The sequence below is a fragment of the Motacilla alba genome, chromosome 20 (assembly GCF_015832195.1).
Source record: "Motacilla alba alba isolate MOTALB_02 chromosome 20, Motacilla_alba_V1.0_pri, whole genome shotgun sequence".
Classification (NCBI taxonomy): domain Eukaryota; kingdom Metazoa; phylum Chordata; class Aves; order Passeriformes; family Motacillidae; genus Motacilla; species Motacilla alba.
Window position 1 is genome coordinate 11,688,752 of NC_052035.1, and position 6,207 is coordinate 11,694,958.

Below are 6,207 nucleotides of genomic sequence, written 5' to 3' on the forward strand. Positions count from 1 at the left end.
GATGCAGGATTCAGTTTTCATAGAAAACTTCTGATGCTCCAAGTTCCTCAGGCAAAGTTTTGTCCTTAGGAGGTTTCTCAGTAAAGCTGTTTTACAAATCTGCTTCAGCACTGCTCACTGCCAGCTCCTCAGCACAGATACTCTGCTTCTCACACCACTTGTCATTTTCTTGTATTACAGTGACATCTCGTGGTATTTTAAATACTTTCTGTGCAGGTTTGTTTTTTTTTTTCTTTTATAGTATTGAGTTTTTATCTTTCTCATTTCAGGGAATCAGCAGTACTATTTTATTTACAACTGCTGCAGGTTTACCTGCTGTGCAAGATCACTTCTCTCCTAGGTGCTCCACTACTGCTGCTCATTCTGGGAATGGAGCCACTTCTCGACACTCTTTTGGAGTATGTGAGATTCATGATAAATTTTATCTGTGTTTGTGATATGGCAATAGATACACCAGTACCACACCAGTGCAGGTAAAGCCCCCCTTTGGCAATGTCGGTTTCTATTTAAACACATTATCCATACTGCTGGATTCCTTTTAAGCACGTTATCCAGTGCACCGCTGGGTTCCACTCAAACACAGTATCCAGCTCCCTCTGCATAATAAACACCACAGACGTCAGTGGAAGCCCTTTCCCCTCAGCAGGTCTGAAACCGAGCGTGTCTTTGCGCCAACTCGGGCAGTGAAAGCGTTTCTAAATTAAGCACAGGAATGGATTACACTGGTTTAGCAAGTCATGCCCAGTAATTTCTGTGTGTGCGCGGAAATGAGCCCTAAACAGCGGAGCAGACAGAGGCAATCCGCGCTGCCCCAGCGGCGCCCGCCGCGCTGAGGGCGCTCCCGCCGGCCGCGCTGAGGGCGCGCAGGGCCCGCCCCCCGCCGCTCGCCATTGGCTCGCGCCCGCGCTGCCGAGCGCTGATTGGCCGGCGGGGCCCGCGGGGCCCGGCCCGCGCTGAGGGCGCGCGGCTGAGGGCGGGCGGTGGGGCCGCGCCGGGGCCTGGCTCGGGCTCCGCTGTGGGAAGGGAATTGCGGTTCCTCCTCAGGGCTGTCCGGGCGGGCCGGGCACGGGAGAGCTGTGAGCGGCCAGCACGGGCCTCAGAGGAGCCAAGCTGTGTTCTTGGTTGGAAAAAGTAATTAAAAATCCCCCTGTATTTGTTATTTCTGTGTTATTTAGTGCAGGAATAGCTAGGCTGTGTTCCCAGTTGATGTTCTACAGAACTAATTTCCTATCTTTAATCTCCATTTGTTTTGTCTGTATAATGTCTGGGATAGGGAGACCAAAGCTAATGGTTGTTGACTGCACACGGTTTGGTTGGTCTAAAATAATTCATACAAAGCATGAACACATTCGTTGCTTTTCTTAAATGTTCCACAAAACAATTTTTTGTCCTGCCCTTGAGTATTAATACACTATTTTCAGAAACCTCTGTTAACCCAGATTTTGGTTTTAGCTGGTGACAATCACTTTGGAGCCCATCACTGTATGTATAACCCAGAAGTCTTTTTTGTGTCATTTATCCTATTTGAGTTAAATGATTTCATTTACCATTTTATGGTGAGGCCTGTGTGCAGTTTCGCTGTTGACTGTGTGCAGTTTTGCTGTTGTTTTGTCCTGAATAACCTGGTATCGACCTTCTGTGCTCTCTCCTTGCTGGGAAATCCTGAGGGTCCTCTCAGGCCCCTCTGTGCCCCCAGCCATGAAACTGATCATTCCTTCCTCTCCTTTGCTTTTAGCAATTGTGTATCCGTGCAAGAAAGTTTCCTTATATCCCCAGCTGTTTAAACACCATTTATATAGCCTTTATACACTGATAAACTTTGGAGTTTGTAATGTATTTTGACTGATTCCCATCGTGTTTGCAAAACCTCTTTAAAGAGTGATGATTGTTCCCTTTTATGCAGCTGAATTGGTGAATTGCAAAAATGCCACCCAGGAGTGAGATGCAGGTATGTGCTGATGGAGCAGGATATGAGTATTGATTGTTTTAATTACTAGCATTTAATTGTAAGGAAAGTCTTTAGTGTGGCAGTGCAGTGTGGTAGGAAGACATTTCCTTTTGATGTGGCTTAGTGCAAAGCAGCGGGGTGGAAAGCAGGAGGAGCCAGAAATTGCTAGTGATGAAAATAAATCATATGCGTTTGGCAGGGGTTAATCAACTGAGGTGATACTTGAAATCCAGTTGAAATTGAAAGAAATTTAGAAGGAATAAAGGGGCAAAAGGGGTAAAAGTATCTCAGGAGTGTAAAATACTAAATATACCAAGGGCATTGATGCAACAAACACTTCTGTAGGAATTTAGTTGTTACAGGAGGAAACAAAACCCAGTTAAAGCAAATAATTAAAATCTCAGTGCATAAGTATTTGCAAATTAATGTATTAGATAGGGTGCTCTGTACTTAAGGTTTTATGCTTAATTATTTTGTGATTCAGAATATTTACTTCAAATGCAGCAGGTGATTGTGTAAAGCTTGCATCAAATCTGTGTTAATTAGATGTGTTATATCAGTGTTGAGCATACAGTGATATAGTTGCTTTGGTATATTGCTTACAGCTTGAAAAGTTAATTGATGAAGCTACGGGAAAAAAGGATTTCCAATCCTTAGAACAATTTCTGGCCACAGAAGAATGTGAAAATGTCTCTCACAAATGCAGCAAACAGTTTGTCAACAAATTGGACAAGCTTCTGTGTTGGGTAATGTAATCGTTGCATCAAAATCATCTACACCATCTTTGGAAGAGGATGAAAAAGATTTTTTTCATTTGGCTTGATTGACACCAGCAGATGATTTAAGAACCCAAAATAAATTTTATGAATGAAATCTCTCCTTCCCAGTTAAGAGAATCTTCTCCAGTTAAGGTGGCTTTTGAGAGCAAAAGAGGCATCTGTTTAATTAAATACAGGTTCTTGTGGGACTTCACACTAAAGCTTATGTTGTCATTTTTCTTTCAGGCATTTGACAATCAAGAAGTCAAAAGCATTTCTACTTTACTAAATGCTGTTCAGAAATGTGGGAGGAAAATGAGCATAGCAGGAGAAGATGGGCTCCCAGCAATGATAAAACACGGTCTTGTTGGAAGGATAAGTAAAACCATAAAGCATCTGTGAACTTCTCAATAAATACACAATCATGAAGAAAGTGCAATAATAATAAGCAATGCTTCAGTGCTGAGCAGCCCAGTGTTTGATTTGGCCCTTAATTCAGTCAGAATTAAGAGATTCCCATAACTTTGCAACAAAGATGTTCATATTTAAAAAATCTTTATCTACTGACCCCTTATAAAGGGATGCTGCTCTGTCCCAGTGAGGGTTTTGCAAATCATGCAATATATAATTAATTTAGACATGCTTACAGCAATTGAAACAAAATTCTGTATTTTCATGTGCTTTGCTATATTGCTTTTGACTCAGGAATAAGAATTTCTTGGTGCCATTTAATTGATTTTTAAATTTTAATTAATTAATTTTTAATTATTAATGTATTATTTTTTTAACTCCCACAGCAGTAATTTTGTACCTGCTCTTTCAACATATTTCAGTGCTATTCTGATTTTTTGGTGTTATTTTAACCTGCATGTTAGATACATTAATCATTTGTAGAAACTGAACAACAGACACCACTTCCTTCTGCTTTCCCCAGAGACTTCACTGGAGAAAATTAATGGCAATTAATGAGAGTTACTCCATTGCCTTCTCCACTGCTTTATAGATAATAAATAAACAAAATAATAATAATAATAAACCTGCGAATAAGAAACAACTGTTGAACAACTACTGTTCCCATTAAAACTGGTGTGATTTAGTGAAATTGACGTTGTTTTAGAGAGATAAATACCATTTAAAGTCAGGTAGAACTCATCTTTTCTTGTTTTGCAGTTACTGAAGCCTGTTGCTTTCTTCAGTGGTATGAAATACATTATAGGGGCCCAAAATAAAAAACCAAAATTTAATAATAAACAAAACCTGGGTGATAACTTTATGCTTGTATTCACACCATCAAACAACCATTCAGCCATTATCAATTTTCAGCTGCTTTGTCTGTGGTGGCAGGTGTCAAAGTAGATCTCCAGTTTTTGTGTTAAAAAGTCCTTAAAATCACCTGATTTTGTTCAGCCTGAGTGAAGAATTTCAGCCTGACACCAACTGCTCAGCAGAGTGGGGCTGCTGTTGTTTTAATCATTGTGGAGTTTGTATAGATTTACTAAATTATAATAAAAACCATGGTCCTGTTCCAGGCTATTAAAATAGATTTACCTTTGTTTTCCCTTTACATGGTCAATTGGTTTGAAAAGTTAAAAGGAATTTTGATCCTCAGAGGAAATGAAAAGAATGAAATGATTACAAGTCTGGCTGAGGATTTCTTCATCATGTTGCTGGTAAAAATACGTTGATAATAAAATTTCTCCAAGTAATTGTTACTAGTTTAGCAATAAAAGGACTTGAAATATGTTTCTATTTAATGTCTTTCTAAAGTTAACATTACAATGACTTCTGAAATAGATGATAAATCATTTGGGGTAAACACTTTGCTGTAGTCATACTAATTTCTGTTCATGGCTGGGATCATGAAATAAAGTTAAAACAACCAGCAACACTAAATGCTCAATGAACAAAAAACAGTTTATAAGATCTGTGAGTTTTCTTCTTTCATAAAAATTGTTGTCATTGGTGAAATATTTTCAGTAAATTTAACTGAAATATAATTTTGGGAAAACACACGTGTTAGTAGGGATAATCTCTTAGGTTCTTTGTTAAGGACAAAATAATTTCAAAGTCTTAAATACCTTTTGATTACTTCCTTTAGTTACATGTTGCCTGATTTATTTATTTTTTCTATGCTGTAATATTTTCTTTATCAAAATTATTTGTTTTGGTTTTTTTTATTGCAGGTTGTGTGTGATAGCAGACCTGAAGGTGAGCTTAAAAAGCAGAATTGAGAGTTTAAAATGTCTCTTTCAGGACACACAAGGACCACTTTTCTCATTCCTGTGGCATCAGCTTTAGTTTGGGCTTTCTCTATGGACAGATTTCCTTGTAACTTTCTGTTGTCAGTAATAAAAAAGCACAATAAGTCTCAGAGATGGCAGATGAACTGAGTTATTCCTAAAAAAAGTTGCTTCTAAGGTCCTGTCCCAGCTCCACACATCCCTGTGGTCCTTCCTTATCGACCTTGTCCTTGTGAATGTCACCCTGCCCTTACCTTGCAGTGTGGCACTGGGGGGAAAGGCCCTACATGCTGTTTGTTGTCATGATCAAAGGGAAAGATTCATTTCCTTGGCCCTGGGGAGATAAATTCCAGCACCTGAGTTGTGTCTCAGAGAGCTGAGTTATAAAACTGACCAATTACATATAAAAAATTAATAATCTCCTACCCAGGGGAATTACACAGTGATGCACAGGAACAGAAACATGGTTGCTATAAATTGAAGTAACTATTCTGTTTGACATATCACTAATCCTTTAGAAAAGGACAGACATGCTGTCTTTAATTTCTAAATGAAAATGAATCCTTTCCCAAATGTTTATGAGGGGCACCCCAACAGACTCTTGACAACTCTTTGATTTCTTTCTTTCCTGTTTGTTAGGTAAAATGCAAATACTAGAAAACTTTGTTCTGAGAACATGTTCCCTCATTACTGATGCAAGAATTAATATTTATGTTCATCAGGAGGTAAACATCCTTCTTTCTAAGCAGCAGTTTCCTGGTTAGTGTGTTAACAGACTTTGTGGAGACAGTTATTTAACTGTGCAGATGCCACAAAAAAGAGAATTTTGTAGTGCTCTAGGATCAGAAGGATTGTGTCATGTTCTCTGGGAATGTTTGTTGTTGTTTATATGTTGGGGTGTTTCAGATCACTGACCTGTGGTTGTGGGGCTTTTCGTTTGTTTGTTGGGGTTTTTTAAGAGTAAATTCCAAACCATTGATATTAAAGTTCTGGTGACGAAGCTTCATAAAAGCAGAGGAAAAAATGAGCTCTACAAGTGCTAGAAATAGGATTAAGGTTGTTGGTTGCAAATTCTTTAGTCACTTGCAGGAAATTTGCATTCCTTCCAGTATTCTCCAAATTCTTCTGTTTGTTTTAGTAACCACAGGTTGTCAGGGGATTTTCCCTCTAAAGAAAGGGAAAGTTACAAAAAAAGTCTTTTGTAAAGGCTACATCCCCAGAGGAAAGGCTTTTTAATGCCAATTTAAGATACACTTCAGCT